This window comes from Cornus florida, unplaced genomic scaffold (genome assembly GCF_030987335.1).
Source record: "Cornus florida cultivar Cherokee Brave unplaced genomic scaffold, ASM3098733v1 CherokeeBrave_3.0.0_Hap2_Chr11, whole genome shotgun sequence".
Classification (NCBI taxonomy): Eukaryota; Viridiplantae; Streptophyta; class Magnoliopsida; order Cornales; family Cornaceae; genus Cornus; species Cornus florida.
This window is the reverse complement of record NW_026775581.1, coordinates 39,841,246-39,860,544: the sequence shown is the minus strand read 5'-3', so window position 1 is coordinate 39,860,544 and position 19,299 is coordinate 39,841,246. Positions and strand designations below refer to the sequence as shown.

General features: G+C 34.5%; 2 long non-coding RNA genes across 3 annotated transcripts in view; both read right to left on the bottom strand.

Moving 5' to 3' along the window:
* Positions 1-4,717: 4,717 nt before the first annotated feature.
* The window catches only part of LOC132285876 (uncharacterized), a 52,315-nt gene continuing 37,733 nt past the window's right edge, over positions 4,718-19,299 (bottom strand). Inside the window, exon 3 of the long non-coding RNA XR_009472628.1 lies at positions 4,718-4,805. This is a non-coding gene — a long non-coding RNA (uncharacterized LOC132285876). The remainder of the gene's footprint in view (positions 4,806-19,299) is intronic.
* LOC132284750 (uncharacterized) lies at positions 6,495-9,741 on the bottom strand. Of its 2 annotated transcripts, XR_009472340.1 has the most exons (5): positions 7,834-9,741; positions 7,499-7,746; positions 7,129-7,341; positions 6,919-7,011; positions 6,495-6,846 (listed from the first exon to the last, which is right to left on the bottom strand). It is a non-coding gene; the product is annotated as an uncharacterized LOC132284750 (long non-coding RNA). The 2 variants fall into 2 exon arrangements; XR_009472341.1 differs by lacking the exon at positions 7,129-7,341 and having other exon boundaries at positions 7,834-9,735.

The window sequence follows — 19,299 nt, the reverse complement described above, 5'->3', positions numbered from 1 at the left end:
AACATTACTTCGATCGATCAAAATTTTTTGATCTTGTGATACCCCTCGGATTCAAGACACGGGTTGATTAGGCCCAGGCCCAAACCCGAGGGAATATTAAATAATTAAAGTATTTTAAATCGAACACAAAATAGAAATTTAAGTAAAGAAAACCAAAAGAAATATAAATAAAATCCTCCAATGATAAATAATATCAATTCAATCCTCCAACACCTTCAAGGTTACAACTTGGGAATCCAAATAGTGGACCCCTAAAGAAAATCTCAACTAAACTGGAACTGAAAACATCAAACTAGAATCATCGAGAGAAGTCCTACATAAGTAGATGAATGAGAGACTGTCCTCGATAAGCACAATCAAGCTCTAAGGCTGGAACAGTCCTGCACCTGAAAAGAATAATAGAAGAGTAGGTCAAGCCCACGAGTAAGTTCTAATCTAACTGCAATCCATACAGTGATCCGATAGGCAGATACACCGTAGACACCTCACAATATCTATCTAGTCCATACATATAAATATATCCACACTAAGGGTCATTCACTAGTCTATAATAGGGGTCTCAACCTGAATAGAAGGCAATATGCGTAAATGCACCCAAAGGTTAGCATGAGTACATAGACCTAACAGGGTACACCTCAACCTATTATAACTAGCTACGCATCCACTACATATACGCACCCTAACCAACGAGTCTGAGACTCAAGCTCATCTCGTGGTACCATAAACATATATATAAAGTCCGTCCCAAACCAGGGTATGTAGTTCAATTATTTATCGACCTGACATACAATAACAAATTAGTTAGTCACTAACTTATTCAGTTGATATGACTTAACCATCATCCATTAATCCCGGAAGCCACTCAACTTAGTTACAGTTGATTTGACTTAAACACAATTAGGATTCAATATTTATAAATCCATTCATTTAATCCGTTAGGTTAGGTTTAGGCGTTTTGAGCTAAACCGTCCCTAGTATGTCACCGTCCCTAGTATGTCACCGTCCCATTCCGGTGCATGCAATCCTCCATATCCTTGTAAATTACATCATATATACAACAGTTTAGTAATTTACAATACAAAACTAATATCCAAATAATTGCAGAAAGAAGATTAACAATCTAGTAATTAAAATCCAGTATTAATCCATATAATTGCATCAAAGAATTTAATATTCTAACAATTAACATCCAAACATGCCTAGTTCAAATTTAATATAACAATGACTCTATCATGTATTTAAAACAAGTTTTATTAGCATACTGGATCACCTTAAATTGCTAAAATTTAATTAAGCAATTAATCCGTCCTCCATCCATTATCAGCATAGAAAATTTATAAATTTTATATTGTTTGTTCCATGAATCAACTTAAATCAATTCAAGGTTTTAATCACACCCTAAATTAACTATTTAATCCCTCTGTGAAGTTTCATTAAATTTCTGAAATTTAATCAAACCATTTAGTTCCTTTCTTCTGTTCATAGCATGCACTGTTGTATATTTTTACACAGCTTCATCCTTTATCAGAGAGTCTTAAACCATGCTACAATAAGTTTAATATTACTTAGAGTTAACCCTTAAAGCCCTATATGAAGTCCCTACAACCCATCAGAACCATCCAAATACTCAAACAGTGTCAAAAATATCACATAGTGCCGTAGGAACCCATTTCAAAACGCACAAAAGTTTGGAGCCTGCTCTTAAAATGAAAGAGCAGGCTCTTTCCCACTTAGAGCCGGCTCCAAACTCCCTTGGAGCTGGCTCTTGCTAAAGGAGAGCCGGCTCTTGGCTTTCCAGAGCCGGCTCTCTCCCTTGAGAGCCTCCAGTTCAGTCTCTGCTCCGTTTCAATCTGTGTGCTCATTCTCTGATCAATTCCTACCCCTCTGTTGGTTTCTTAAACTAATCTTAAGGGTTTAATACCACTCTAATAGAATCCCTAAGGTTTGATTACAGCAATTTGAATCAATTACAAAGATTAAACTTGCTACTGAACTTAACATGCGTTAGTACCAACTGAAACCACATGCACGAATTGAAACGGAACAAATTGCAACACATATTTAAAATAGAATAATAACAACCCTATGAGTTTTATATAACCCCAGTAGTGTTCCTATATTTTTTTTAACAGTAGTTGCAATCAAATACAGAGACTAAAGTTACAACAGAAACAACATGCTTAAAGGACAGAAAACTGGAGCGAGACTTGCATGCACTGTAACAGATTTGTTTTCAACACCACAGATCATCAATATAGCATATGTTAAATAGGTAAATTCCAGTTACTAATTGATTAAACCCTAGAGATTATCTAGGTTCACAGAATATGAGCCAAAGAGAAGGAGAAAGAGAAAAACTTGCCTGTGATTTCAGTTATGAAATCCCGGCGTCGTCTCTAAGTTTCCGGCAACTACTAACTTCCTTCAAGCCTCCTATGGGTGTGATTTAATCCACCACAACCCTCCTTTGATCCACTCTATTCTTGTCCTTGGTAGCTCTTACGATTGCTTCTGTTCTGTCAACTCGCTCTCTGTTACGTTCTATTTTCACTGTGCCGTGAATAGGGTTCTCCAAACCCTTAGTGAAACTCATACATGTATATATATAGGCCCTTAGAAAACCCTAATTAAACTAGAGCCAAGGTAGAAACCCTAATTAAACTAGAGTAAGCCTATAAACTTAAGTCACACACACGTTAGTTAATTATATGACGGCTCTAAGAAAAACCCTAACTGAAAAATATATTTAAAACTTTAGTTAACGTATTTACATAATTAATCTATTCAAATGTAACAATTACCAAATAATTCAATTTTAAACCAAACAATTTATCAAGTAGTTCAATGTAACAACAATAATTAATTAAATGACAAAATAAAATGCAATTAAATCAAATAAGTCACAAAATGCAAATAATCTCAAATAAATCAACTAAAGCAAATATTAAACACAAATAAACAATTAACAACCAACAAAAATACACTCAAATAATTTATTAAAATACCAGGATTATCCTTTTTTAAAATTAGGGGTATTACAGATCTTATCCCTGCCTACCACTTTTGTCCTTTTCCCAAAATATCCGAAAAATATCTCAGATTTGTCATTATTCCAAAAAGGCGCCGCCATAGTTCGATCGATCTGACCACCCTTGTGATCGATCGAACCTCCTCAAGTGCAAGAAAAATAGAGTTCCAACCAATTAAAAGGTGTGCTCGTGGTGCAATCATTTGGAGGTCCTAGTACACAAGGTTTGACCGTTGGGTGTGACACTTGAGCTATCTATATTAGGATTTTAGGCCATTTTATACATAGACAATCTTACAAAAAGGAACCATATACACAAGAGAGGTTGGAGGAGTCTAGAGATTAGAGAGACACACACCATTTGGAAGTTCTTTCACTCATCTAGGGTTTCCATCAAGGAGAAGAAGATCATTCCTACCATGGAGATGGCCCTTGAGGGTTAGATGACTACATCTATGAGTGCCTAAACCATTCTCTTGGGGCTAAAGATAGCCCTAAGCATGCCTCCATTAGAAGAAATCAAGTTTTTAGTGACAGTCAAATCTGTTCCTAAAAGCCCTAAGATTGTCCTTAATAATCAAATTCGACCGTCCCTAATAGTTGTGTCATAAAAGAGTTTTAGGGACGGTAAAAATTGACCGTCCCTAGAAAAAATCAACCTTTAGGGACTGACTTACTGTCCCGAAAAGTCCCGTCCCACTTTGATTTATTAAGGACGGACTTACTGTCCCAAATAAAACCGTCCCCCTTTGATTTATTAGGGGCGGTATTTATTGTCCCTAATAGTTGATATATTAGGGACAGCCTTGTGGTTCGTCCCTAATACAATATTTATTAGGCACAATTTGTAATGTCCCTAATAGGTTTTATTATTATTAATAATATTAAATTTGTGACAGTTATAAACTGTCCCTAATACTTGATTATTATTATTATTATTTTTTTTTTGTTTTTGCTCTGCTGGATTTGTGTTCTAAAAAAACTATCAAACCATATCCACCTTATATATCAAAACATGGAAACTAAAAGTACATTCATCCACAAAATCATTTTAGAAAGAAAAAAATAAATTATCACCACAATACGATGCCAACAAACGAGCTCTTAATCTATTGATGAAACTACAAATTCTCCAGTTTTGTAAAGAAGAGCTAAAAGTATCCACTAGCTGCTTTAACATCAAATGGTTCCAAACATCCTAAAAAATTAAAACATCATTTTAAACTGAATGCAATCATGAAAATGTAGGCAAAAAAATACACAACCAAAATAGTTAGAAATCAACTAGCTAACCATCAAAGAGCTCCAAAATATATCTACCAAAATAATTATCTTTATAGTTCATTTAGGTGATTGTTTTGGTGGTGCTGGTGGGTGCTGAAATTGCCACCATGTTGGCGGTTACTGATACCAGCTTGGTGGGGCATGCTGCTGTTGGTGGAATCGTGGTGGCAGCTGTTGGTTCTATTGTTGCAGCTTAAGGAGGTGTTGTTGCTGCTTAAGGAGGTGCTGAAATGTATCCAACTTCTCCTCCAAATTTGTAACTTTCTCCCTAAGTTGTGCATTATCTTCTTCAACATTTTTTACCCTTTTTCTAGAAGCCTCTTCAAAAGATGAGGGTGCACGTTGATGGCTTGGAGCTACAAAACCATTCAAACCCACACCGATATCCCTTTCTGATACCTAATCGGTTTTCCGCTATCTCAACATCATTTATGCTAGGACTGGTACCATCAGAATTGTGAAAAACTTATGAAAACTTCTGTTTCATTTCATCCTAAAATTAAGATTAATGTAGTGTTAAACATCAGTAGCTCAATAAAAAATTAACTATAAACTAAGTCAAGATGATTTTTTATTTTTTATTTTTTATTTTTTTTTATGTATGTATATAGTGAATAGGAATGAGTGAGAGATTCGTTCTTCACTTCCATTTTTTGAAGAAAAAGAGCTAGCTAAAGCTATTTCAGTGAAAGTCAAGAAAGGATCTTACTTATAGAGGTTGATCTGAGTCACCACAAAGCCAAGATTAACTGGCAGTGTGTTTGTCAACCTAAAAAGGTTGGGGGGTTAGGTATACCTAATATTGAGCTATGGAACAAGGCAACATTCCTTAAGCTAACTTGGAAATTATTTAGTGAGAGGAACAAGAACCTGTGGGTGGACTGGATTCACTACAGTCTGTTAAAGGATATATAAAAGCTTTTGGGTGGTTAATGTACCTCATCAAGCCTCGTGGACAAGGAGGAAAATGTTATAGCTAAGAGAAATAGCTAGGCCTTCCATAAAAAAACATTAGATAGGCAATGGCAACTCAACCTATTTTTGGCATGATCATTGAACACACCTCAGCCCTCTTGTAAGCATAACCAGTTCAAGAATAATTATGATTCTAGTTCTCAAAGCGGTGTATAAAATGCTCTACTAGGTATTTGGAAGTGGGCCTGAAGGTAGTCACTTGTAAGTCGTAAGGCACTGGTAACAGGAATAATTAAGGAAGTGAGTTTGCTATATGTTTTTGATGTTATCAATCAGTTTGTTTGAGCTTTTAGTACAAATTTGAACCTACCGAGCAATAAACTAAGCTTGAAAGATGTGCATAATCATAGCAAAATGAGTTACTTCATTCTTAAAGAAAAAATACAGTTCGAATGTCAGAAAAATCTTTATTATCATGATGGTAGCGGTTATGTAATACTCCCAATCAATAAAAATTCCATCTTTCCCTTGATGGTAGGAAATAATGAATTAACATTGAAAGGGATACTATTTTCCCGGAATCCCTAGGGTACCATAGGGTACAATATTAAGGTTCTAGAGTGTATGATGCCTCTTTGGAAAAATCAAAATTAATGTTCTTTTGCAAAGACATATTTGTGAACACAGGGCTACAAATTGATAGTTTATAGTGTTAGTTGTCAGTGCAAGATCAAATCAAGCAATACAATTCAAGTCTCTTTTTTAAGATTCCTATAATTTTGTTTCAAAAAATTCTCTTCTTGTTCGACTGTATAAAATTGATCCTTTGAAAATATTAGATCGTCTTTCATTCCCGCACGTGTATTTTTGATTCCTCAACAGGGTAAATCTTAACTGCTATAGCATAGGATCTTACTTAAGACAACATAGGACAGAATTATCTTGAGTTGATTTAAACAATAAAATCAACAATCAACCACCACTCTCCCAACGGATTAACCACATCTCTTTCTGTTTTCCATTTATTTACTCCTACTACAACACCCATTCACCAAAGGCGTACACTGGTAGTATTCCGAGGCCACAATAGTATAGTATCATCAATGCGTCAACTTTTTTCTTCTCCACTTTCCTTCTAAACAAACAACCCCCACTATGTATAAACACAACTCATATGAGGAGCCACTCATTAAGAGCAGAAGACAAGCTACTACTGTAATTATGGCCATTTCAATTATATTTGCTAACTAGAAATAGCTGTTGATCATATAATTGGCTAGAGTAGAGTATATAGTATGTTGAGAACATGGCAATGTAATAGGAGTTATATATAGAAGAGGGTGACTGGGATATGTTTGGCACAAGCAGCTCACCTAACTTGTTAGGCCAGTGTATGGTAAAACTTTTCTATGTCTAGAAATTAAAGAAAAAGTTAGCATATAGATATGGATAAAAAAAAACTTACATAGTTCTGCTTAGCTATCTCATTTACCCATCCAGTTTCTTCCCTAAAATGTGTATCCTTTTACATACATACTAGTAGCAGGACCCTCCTCAGGACTTTCAACTTCCTTATCTTCTTCATTTTGCCTTTTTTGCCTTTCTTGACTTTCTTTCAGCTGCAACACAAAATATGATTTAGATGGATGATAAATTAAAATTTTATAATTATTATTTTAAATATTACGTACATAAACATCATAGCATCTGGCGAAAGACATCGATCCAAAAACATGTGGAATGTCATTCTTTGAACGGTTGCCTTTATTTCTGTCACTTATTTTCTACATGGCAATTCAAACAATAATACAAGTTAAGAAACCTAAATAGCTAGTCAATCAATGCATTATAATCAATGATTTCAAGTAAATAATTTAAAGCACGTGGTTAAAAATCCGAACTTGAAATTCTGGTGAAGTCCACTAATCGCACATTTCTCCCCAAACATCAATATCAATAATACCATAAGGATGCAAGCGTGCATTCTCAATCGGAAGATGCTTGTCAAAATGATTCTTCAATTTATATCTATATTTCCTTAAACATTTAGACACTTCCTTAGTTACTTGCTTGAATTCAGTTTCATTGTCATGCGCATCCACTCCAAAGGTCACCTTTATAATGAACATTTAATTTAAGTTAAAAAGAGCCCAATAATTCACACAACAAATAGCACAGAAAATATGAAAAATAAATAACAAGTCAACAAAACAAGTATTAAAAATGATATAGTATTCCCTTTATGATATAGAAAATAAAAGAACTCATTACCTAAAAATGTTCATAGAAGACCTGTCTCTCATAATCTGGAATTTCCCTCCAAGTTTTATATTTTAATAGTGCTTCTTTATCTCTCGTATGGATGCCAACCTCAGCCGTCCATAAATTGTGATTTTTGCCAACGGGTTTAATATAACCCGTCCCAAACTCTACTGGAATTAGAACATCCTTTCACTAGAGTTCCTTAGCTTTGTGTAGGGCTATATTCTTTGCTTTTCCATGCCCTTTTCGTTTTGGGCCTGAAAAATAAAATTATCAACTTAATTAAAACATAGTCATTCTACAAAAATGCTTGTAGTTAATTAATGATGAAGCATAAGTATCACCTCCACTTGGTTGTGGCCTCGTCTTCAAAGTATTACCAGCACCTTCCATAATAGGCTGTTGACTTATTAAATTACAACCTTCAGCTTCTCCACTCGGTTGTGTGGTAGTTGAACTTGTAGATGGTGTCTCAATTCGAGTTTGAGCCACGCTGGACCTTAATAGTCTATGCATTGGTGCCTTAGAAGTGTCTATAATTCTGTTTACAAGCTGATATGAAGAATCAAGTAATATTAAATAAAAATAAACAAGTATATGCGGAATACATTCTGAGTCATCATTTGATATTGGCTACTTTAGAACATAAATAGAAAATAAATCAAGTGATCTAAGATTAGTTTAAATAAATCAGAAAAGTAATGAAGCACACAACCAAACAAGGCTAATTAATTTCCAGCACTCAACAGATACTAAAAGGTAAATATATTGAAAAAGAGAAGGAACTCAATTCTACATAAAGTTCACATCATGTATTAATCATGATTCCAAAAAAATATGACACATGCCCAACAATACAAAGCTTCATATGTCATCCAAATAAGTATCATTGTCGGACAACAATTTTAGTTCCTAATCTGAACTATATTGAATGTAAACTCCATCATCATCCTCGTCAACCCAAAAGTCATCATTAATTGTTGTTTCACCGCTATATTTTTCAATCACTTTAGCATCAAGGGCTTCACCCGCTAAATCATCCTTGTTCAAAGAGAGTGGATCCATGTCCAAGTCCACTTTAACAATCCTATCCACGATGCTTGGTTCGTTCTCTTGGTAGGCTGTAGTGTTAAACATTTCATCATCTACTACTACTTTTCCCTCTTTTTCAAGTACATCAAATGAACTTCTATTTGTTATATCTTAAACTACCTCCCATGTCCCTTAAAATTTGATGTCTTCAACGCAGAAGCATTGTTTTACTTGATTTGCTAACACAATTGGCTCATTTTTGTGAGCTCTACTGGCTATATTTATGCTCTTAAAATAGATATCTTTATGTATACCAATCCTAACATCAAACCAATCACATTTGGAAAGGAATATTTGTCTACCCAGTGGATATCGTAACTCAATGATATCTGTTAGTTTACCATAGTAATCTTCGCATTCTCCTTTCACTAACACACCATAATTTTGTGTTCGTCGATTTTGTTCCCTTTCCTTAGTATAGAACCTAATCCCATCTACAATACAAGTAGAATATCAACTTACTAGAGATCCAGGTCCACAGGCTAATGAATACAGATCATCACAAGTTATTTCCTTTTGATGATGACGCATTTTCAAGATCTACTGAAAAAATTGTAGTGTTAAACAAATGATAACACATCATTTTCATTAAATAAAAGAATTTGATTAATTAAGTCCAATATATACATGATGGACTTACTTGTGTTTCAAACCATCTAGAAAATTCTTTTGCATGTCTTTGATGAACATTTTGTGGATCTCGTCTCTTAAGTTCCACCTTGTGTTTTCTAAACAATTAGATGTTGTGAAGATAAAATTGTGTACATGTATTAAGCAATCGACTATATATTCACATAAGCTGACAAGATATGACATGCAATAAGTTACTTACTCTTCGTATGACTCAACTACTTCAGAATTTTGTAACACGTACAATCAGGCCATTTTCATGTCCTTACGGGACATTATCTCCAAACTTTGCACCCCTAGAAGTCGAACTACTTGCTTTAGATCTAAAATAGTGGTCCAGTTATTGTTGCAATCCCCCTCACTATATCTTTCTTCTTGATTGAACCAAGTCTCAATCCCTCCAAGAAATTTTGAACAAAATGTCAAGCATTCATTGTCTAAGTAAGCTTCAGCAATGGACCCTTCAGGACGTGTTTTGTTACGCACGTACAGTTTGAGGGTATGCAAAAATCTATATAACCATTAAAATTATTACAAATATTTAAATCTAACAGACCATTAGAATTTTTCATAAAAATAATGTTTATGTATTAAAAAAAATTACAGTACCTTTCAATGGGGTACATTAACCGATATTGTGCGGGGCCAACAATAATGGCTTCACGCAACAAATGCAAAGCCAAGTGCACTATAATGTCAAAAAAAAATGGAGGAAATATTATCTCCAACTTGCATAGTATAATAGCAATGTCCCTTTCCATTGCCTCTAAGACATCCACTTTAACAGTTCAACAACACAATTCCTTAAAGAATAAACCAAGCTCTGCTATTGCATTACAGATATCTGAATCTAAGAATCCTCGTATAGCTATGGGGAGGAGGCGCTATAAGAGAACATGTTAATCATGACTTTTCAATCCAAATATCTTATAGTTATTAACATTCACACACCGACTTATGTTCGAGGCATAGCCATCTAGGAACTTAACTAATTTTAGCCATTCACACAATTGCTTTTTATCATTCTTTGACAATGTGTAGCGTATTCGTGGCATCTCAAATTTTTCACCATTATGCTTGAGGTGTAGTTCTTTCCTAATCTTCATTAATTCTAAATCCAACCGACTTTTGAATGTATCCTTTATTTTTCCTTCAATGTCCAATAATGTCCCCAACACATTATCGCATATGTTTTTCTCTATATGCATAACGTCTAGGTTGTGCTGCAGTAAAAGGGTCTGCTAATAGGGTAGTTCAAAGAAAATACTCTTCTTTGTCCAGTTAAGTTCAAATTTTTCACGAGTTCGCTTCTTGTTAATTAGTCCCTTTCCGAAACTAACCTCGGGTATGCGGTTAAGTTGTTCCAGAATATCATCACTTGTCAACTATTTTAGTGGCCCTTTATCTTGCTTCTCACCATTAAACTACTTGTACTGCTTCCTAAAAATGTGATCCAATGACAAAAACATACGACTTTCCAAATAACATATCTTCCGTCCGTTTTTCAAATAACAAGAACATGTTTCTTCGTTACAATTTGGACATGCTAGATAACCCTTCGTCATCCATCTAGAAGTCATCGCATAGGCGGGAAAGTCAGTAATGGTCCAAATCATTGCCGCATGCATTTTAAAGTTACATTTACTGTAGGTATCATAAGTCATCACACCATCCCTCCATAATTCTTTTAACTCTTCAACCAAAGGCCGTAGGAACACATCAATATCATTACCAGGCAAGGTTGGACCAGGAATAACAATGACATGAACACATATGGTTCCTTCATACATATCCAAGGTGGCAAATTGTAAGGCATAATCATCACAGGCCACATACTATAGGAATTGCTCATGTTACCAAATGGATTGAATCCATCAGTTGTTAATCCAACACAAACATTATGAGGATCAGCAACAAACTAACGGTTGACCTTGAATATAACGCTTTTGATGATCATAATTCATTAATGATGTTCTATACATTCTAATGTCTATCTTGAGCAAAATTATAGAACTAAGCATTTATCAAGTCAAAACATTACATGTAAAAGCACAAATGAGAAGGAACATCATGAAGATAGGGGAAAAGGACAAAAAGAATCAAGATCTTATCAAATGGGGTAGCTAAGATGGTGAGCTTTTAGGAACCATTGTTAAAGCATGTATGACCATTTTGAAGCTCATATCTAGGGTCATACACTAATCACTGGCATGGTAATCAAGAAACATAGAGAATGAAAATCATTTATGAACTCAAAACATGCTCCTTGAAAGATAAGTTCCATTTCAGTTGACCGTAATGGAAAGACAACTTGAAATAATCGACCGATTCTAACAAAGAGTTTGGATCAAAGCTTCTAGTTATTTCGGCCTACCGAAATAAAAGACCAATTCATTTCAGTCTACCGAAATTAATTAATGAAAAATTATCGCTAGTTATTTCAGACGACTAAAATAAAAGGAGTAAATGAATCAGAAGAACTGATTCTAACAGAGAGTTTTGGAACAAAGGAGGAAGGTATTTCGGACGACCGAAACAAAAGGTAAATCATTTCGGTTTACCAAAATAAAGAGTGATAGCCATCCTTAAACTATTTCGGATAACCGAAAGACAATAGTGTTTCATTTTGGTCAACCAAACCTGCGCAGATTCAAATTTTGAACAGCTATTTTAACTCGAACTGTGTGCCTAACAGCTAAAATACACATCAGATACATCTGAAACTCTATATAATGACTTGTGGTCTTCATAAAAAGGGATTGCAACTATTGTGAATCATATCCTTGCAATAATAAAGCCTTTGTATTATCATTCACACACTTCATATCCTTAAAGAGTATTGAGCTTCAATCTATTCATACATAGAGCTAAAATTTGTACTATAGATCTAAGAGAGAGATTATATTATACTTCATTTATCTTCTTCAAATCTTGTAAGGGCTGGTGTGGCCCAAGGAGGACTAAGAGAAGGTGTTTCTCTTAGCACTTTGAAGCAAGGAGGTACTTCTTATAAAAGGTTTTCTCTCGACCCGTAAGGATAAGCCATAGTGGATTGGAAAGTCTCAAGAGGGGTCTTGAGACGAGGAGTAGGTGTTTTTGAACCTCGCTAAAATCGCTGAGTACTTATTTGCAATCTTTATCTCTATCTCTTACATTTATTACTTAAAGTCTAGCGTGATGGATTTCTTGATAAATGTTGTTAGTTGAGGCTTAAAATTCAGATTGTTTTATTTAAATAATTGTTAAGAAAGTTAGCTTAGTACTTTCATATTAATTGAAATAAAAATTAACATTGTTTGCATTGACTCTATTCATCCCTCATCTAAAGTCATTACTTGGGTAACAATTGGTATCAGAGCCTAATCTCTATTGAAAAGGCTTAAGTGTATTAGAGAACGATCATGGCAAATGTAAATGGTCACTTTCATCAAGAAGGTTAATCTAATTCTAGACCTCCTTGGTTCGACGGAACAAATTATGGCTATTGAAAAAATAGAATGATAGATTTTCTTCAATCCATAGATTATCAAATTTGGTTGGTCATAGTCAATGGACCATTTGTTCCGATGAAAGTAGTTGACACAAGAAAAGTTCCTAAAACTGAAGAAGAATGGGACACTGAGGATTATAAACTCATTTCCCTAAATGCTAAAGCCAAGGTAAATCTGAATTATGCCATAAGTCCTAGTGAGTACAATAGAGTCTCTACATGTACCACAACTAAAGAAATCTGGGATAAACTTCAGATTACCTATGAAGGAACATCACAAGTTAAGGAATTTAAAATTGATATTCTTATGCATCAATATGAATTGTTCCGCATGAATGAAAATGAGTCCATTTGTGAAATATTTGTGAGACTTACTGACATTATAAATGGCTTGAAGCATTATGGTAGGACTATTACTAATTCTGATCTTGCAAGGAAAATTCTAAGAAGCTTACCTGAAAAATGGGATGCAAAAGCTACGGCAATTAAGGAGGCACACAATCTCAACACACTTGAGTTGGATGAACTACTTGGCTTTCTTCTTATATGTGAAATCAACCTAAAAGATAGAGAAGGAAATCATCATCGAAAGAAAGAAATTGCTCTCAAGTCCTCTCAAATAGAAAAGGAGGTTGTCGGCAATGAAAGTGAGAATGATGATCTTGCTCTCATTACACAATCCTTCAAAAGATTTCTTCATAGGAAGAAATTCAACAAGGGAAGATTCAAAAAGGGTGGATCATCAAATAAACAAACCAAATGAGACACCCCTTGTGACGACCCTGGATTTTTCAACCCAATGTGTCCTGTAATGACCCGAAATGGATCCCAGAATGCGAAAGCAAAACAAGGACATGTCCTTAGAGATGTACGTCATCCCTAAGGCATCAGAATGGCCCTTCAAGGAGTTTTGAGGCTCAATGGAAGCAAAACGAAGACAAGGGTATCAAAACCCTACCAAAAGAAGGACTAAGGGTAAAATGGTCACTTTACCCTAAGAGGAAGGAATTTAACTTCTAATAAGTCAAATGAGGTCAAAAATATCCAAAAACATCCTTTAGTAACTTCACATGAATTCCCAAGGCTAAAGGAAGGGAAAACCCAAATGAACCCTATCCCGGTTCGAACCAAATCTAACACCCTCTCACTAAAACAAGAAAATCTTAAGCTAGGAAAATAATCTAAAACTCAAATTGGTACCATTAGAAATTTTATTTTGATGCGGTCAGTTTAGACTCAAGAATGGACCAATTCGGAGTTAAAACAAAGAAGTTACGGCAGTTCGAAGTCAGAAGTCCAAAACTGAACCTGTAGAAAATCCCTGAAGGACTTGAACCGGTTCAACATTCTTGAACAGGTTCAACATGGATAGAACATCCATGCTGGACCAATTTTCACACCTTTAACTGGTTTAACATTCTTAAACCGGTTCAACCTGAACAGAAACAATAAAATGCAACAGAAACAGTAGAAAAATAGAAAAATGAGTTTGTAACACGGTTTTCGAGACCAAGATGGCATTTTTTAGAAAATGTCATGAAGAAACTCCCCCTAAAATCACATTTTCTATGTAACAGAGTCAAGAACGGAATTTATTTCCTAAAGAAAATCCCCAAAATGCCCTTAAGCAAGATTTTGCAAGAAAAATGTGAAATGAGTCCATAGGAGGCTCATTTCACCAACGAAAGAGTTTCAATGAAAATGGTCATGCACACAAATGTAAATAGTGATTTTCAGTGCGCGGGAATGGTCCGTAGCTCCCAAAAATGGCCGAGTTAAAATCCGACCCCCCAACGGCCAAAAAGGCGAAAATGAACTTGAAATGGAAATTTTGATATCCAAAATTATAAAATGGAGTCAAATGACCATTTGGCCCTTGACCATACTTCATACATGATTAATGAGACCCTATGAAAGAATGAAAACAGAATTCTCACACCCGATGCAAACATGGTGAGACAATGACTTGTGATTTTTTAATATTTTCATAATATTTCATGAAGTCAAATTTTGTATTGGAAACAAAATACATGTCATTGGCCTCCGGCCTTATCTCATACATGTCAAATACATTACGAAAGGTGTACTTTTGTACACATTACATATATGGAATCAAATATACACATTTTGACATAAAAGGCTACAAGTGGCATTTCAAGCCAACCTTTACAAGAATTAAAACCTTCAAGTCTACAATCATCCAAGCAAAGATGAACATCATGAACCAAGTCTTCGTACCTGAACAAAACCCCCAGTAACTTTGGGGTGAGTAAACAAGTTTACTCGTAGGGAATGAGCATGCATAGACTCAATTTCTTTACAGATTTTTACATTAACTTTAAACAATTCAAAAGGATCATGCCACCTAACGTCTTTGTCAAAGTGAGACTCAGGGATCATCCTAAGCTACCTTAGTATATAAATCAATAAGATTCATGATATATAGACATATATGAAATGAATCAAGGTTGGGATAATCCTAGGAGCATGATAAGAAGGATACTTATAGATCAACATGAATTGCATTATCAATACAATTAAACAAGGTTTGGAATAGTCCATACAACATGATGAGAAGAATACTCGGATGTAAATTAACAAGAATTGCATTATCAATGCAATAAACATGATTGGGACATTCCAATTAACACGGCAAGAGTTATATGTGAAATCAAGAACAAGGCATAATATCTATGCAATTAAACAAGGATGGAATATTCCATAAAACACGAAAAGGCAAGTATACGAGACACAAGTATACTAAATGGAATCTAGATACAAGAAGCAAGTGCACAATTTCAAGTATACTGAATGAGGTCCGAATACACAAAGTAAGCATAATGTCTATGCAATTAAACAAGGTAGGAAATACTCCATATATCACGACAAGGTTCTTAGATCTTCAAGAGATAACACTTGAAATCTAAGGGTTTAGAGATTTTGCAGGTTGATATAAATCATTACACGTGGTCTATGCCACTTAGAATCAAAGTCAAGTTATATGTATAGGATCATTCCAAAGTCACAATAACATAAAGTAACATGAAACAAGATAACTAAGAAAATTAACACGATTGAACCAATTCAATTAACACGACAAGGACAAGGCGTGAAATCAAGGATAATGCATAATATCTATGCAATTAAACAAAAAATGGAACATTCCACACAACACGAGAAGTTTAATACATGAAATCAAGAACAAGGCATAATATCTATGCAAGTAATCAAGATTGGAACATTCCAATTAACACGAAAAGGTCTTAAATCTTTAAGGAATACAACACTTGAAATTTAAGGAGTGAAATCACGGATGATGAATAAAATCTATGTAATTAACAAGATTGGAGCATATCATATAACACGACAAGGTTTAAATCTTTAAGGAATAGCAACTTGAATTTTAAAGAGTGAAATCAACCAATATGGATACTTGGATACCATCCGGATTAAAACCGTACTCTTGGGATCACTTTAGAGCTACTGACCCATGGGTACTTTCCCCTAGTGCGCACTATAGTATAGGGAGCTTTCTATCTCCCATATTAGAACCAAGTCCTAGCCATGTCAATTCTTGATTGATATCCCAAGTTCCAAAATCAACAAGTTGTGCAACCAAGAGTGTATCATATGAGATATATTTTTGTACATTGGCATATTTCGGTAACAAAACAAATCCTAGTCGAGTTGTAATTTCAGTTACCATATTAGACTTGACATCGACTGCAGAATTCAGAGGTTGACGAAAGAGGAAAGTATTGTTGATCGTTGAAAAGGCAAGAAGGACGATTTGACAGCTTTTGAACTTTTAGTTTCCTGTTCTGCTGAATCCCTTTTTTATTTCACTTTCCTTCTAAAGTGCTATGCACGAGACTTCCTTTATTTTATGAAGGAATAAGACTTTGCAAACCTCTATATAAACCATATCATACACAAGGATTATTTAACGCTTTTTGTTATACATATTCGATATTTTTAAAGCCTTAGGAAGTTAATCCCTCTTAGAAAATCAAAGTTGATTTTTCTGTAGTCTTCCTAGAACATACACATATTCACCTAGATAGGTTAGAGTTGTGTAGTTCGAATCCTGATCGTGATCATACAGTTATATCAACATCGATCAGACGAAGCAGATCTTCTTCTACATCATTCAGATGATTGAAGAATAGAAGTAAACGCAATCACACTTTTGAAAGGGTTGGAGCATTCGTGGAGTGTTGTCTGATCTACCTGCTGCTTTTCTACAAATATCAAGTGTCAGTCTGAGATCAAGTTGCTATTGGACGAGGAGTCGCAAAACCAGAAGATCGTCAGCGATTGGTGTGGTGTAGAACGATAGGGTGTGAGCCAGAGTCAAAGTTCGGTATACTTTGTTTCAAGCATAGTGGATTGGTTTACTTTGGACTGCACAGTCCACGAGGTTTTTCCCATAACAGTTGACGTATTTTATCAACTGGGGTTTCCTCGAATCCTGGTGTCATCTCTAACTTTATACTTTGCATTATTTTATTTGCATGTGATTAACTGTTTAATTGTTAAAACATAAAATAAGCAAAGTTGTTAAGGACACAGATCTATTTTCTAGAACAAACTAACACTTTCCAAGTAATTTCCACTACGTATGACTCACAATTTGGTATTAGAGCTGAGCTCTATACACTGAGTTGATCCTTATTGGAAAATTCTGTTTTGTTTTTCAAAAATAGCTTTAAACATTATGTCTTATCCGTTGAAAGAAGGTGGTTCTAATCAACGTGGTCCCTTATTTGAAGGAGATAATTACAATTTTTGGAAATCTAAGATGAGAGCCTATTTGCAAAATTCTGGTGGTAAAACTTGGGCAATAGTTGAATCTGGTTATACACCTCTAACAGTTGATACAACTGTGGATGGTAAAATAGTCAAAAAGTTAAAAGATACTTTTGTTTTTACTGTTATTGAAACTGAGCGTAATGATGCTAATGGCAAAGCTTTATATTCAATTATTAATTCTGTTGTTCTATCTGAATATGCTAGAATTTCTGATTATAAAACTGCTAAAGTGGCTTGGGATATTTTGCATGTTACTCATGAAGGAACTTCAAAAGTGAAGTTATCCAAAATCTAGTTGCTCTCTCATAAATTTGGCAACATTATAATGAAAGGAGATGAATCCTTTTCTGACTTTTATTCTAGTCTTCTTGAAATAATTTCTAAACTGCGTCACTTAGGGAAAAAATTTACTGATAAAAAGATCTGTAAGAAAATCATAAGGTCTTTACCTAAAAGATTTCAGATTAGGGTTGAAACCATCTCTAAGCATTGGGATTTGGCTACTTGTCAAGTTGATGAGATGGTAGGTTCATTAAAAACTTTTGAGATACAGAATTTTGATTTAGGTCAGAAGGAGAAAAATCTTGCATTGAAATCTACACAGGTTGAGAATTCTGTGGATGACAACTCTGATGATGATCTTACATTCTTATAAAGACAATTAAGTTAGATTTTACAGAGACAACAGAGGAGAAGGAATAGCAACATGGCTAATCCTCAAAACTTTGACAAAACATCAAAGTTTAGGTTTAATGAAAAGAAAGTAGAAGAATCCAAAGAAACTGAATTCACATGCTGGAATTGTGGTGGCAAAGGCCATACATCCACTGTTTGTCCTAGTCCTAAGAAAGAACAAAAGGATAGGAATAAAGGGAAAGCAATGAAAGTTTCTATTTCTAAAAATTCTACTTTAAGTGATAGTGATTCTCCTCAAGATAATTCCAATGATTTTTCTTATGTCACTTTTCTTAATAGAGGTCCTCATGTCATGTCTTTATCTGATTATAATATTTCAGATAATGAAGCCAATGAAGTTCATGATGAACAGGTGCAAGAGGCTGAAAAGGATGATGAAAGATTGAAGAAGATGGTCAAAGAAACCATTGAAGTCAAACAGGTAATCAATAAGCTAGCAAAGGAACTTATCCAAGCAAAATGAGAGAATGAAGATCTAAAGAAACAGATTGATGAAGGAAAAAGGAAAGCTTTTGAAAGCGGTTCTATCATCACTGAGCTTGAAAAGCAGATCATCATTCTGGAGGATAAGGTAAGTGTTGCTAACTCATTGAAGGAATGTCTTGCTTTAAAAATTGATTATCTTGAAATTGAATTGAATTCTGAAAAAGATAAACTGAAAGGATTCAATTTGAGTCATAATAGTTTGAATAAGATAATCAACATGTGTAAGGATGTGAATGATAAAATAGGGTTAGGATTTGTTAAAGGTTCTTCTAATAATCAAGGTAAAACAACTTTTGTTAAACCTACTATTATGCCTAAACCATGTTTGCCTGATGCATCACATTCTGATATGTCTTATGTGCCTAAATTGTTGCATTGCACTTTTTGTGGAAAGAATGGACATAAGTATAACTCATGTATTCACAAGAAAAAGAAAGACTTTTGTAAAAATCATTCTCAAAATTCTTATGCTAAGAAAAAGGTGCGTTCTAGGAAGAAAAAGAATGTGTCACCTAAGGTTTCTAAAACTGAAATTTTGCCTAAGGGAAAGGTAAAGAATGTAAAAGAATTTCAAGAATTAAGAGTGAGAACTGTTTGGATCAAA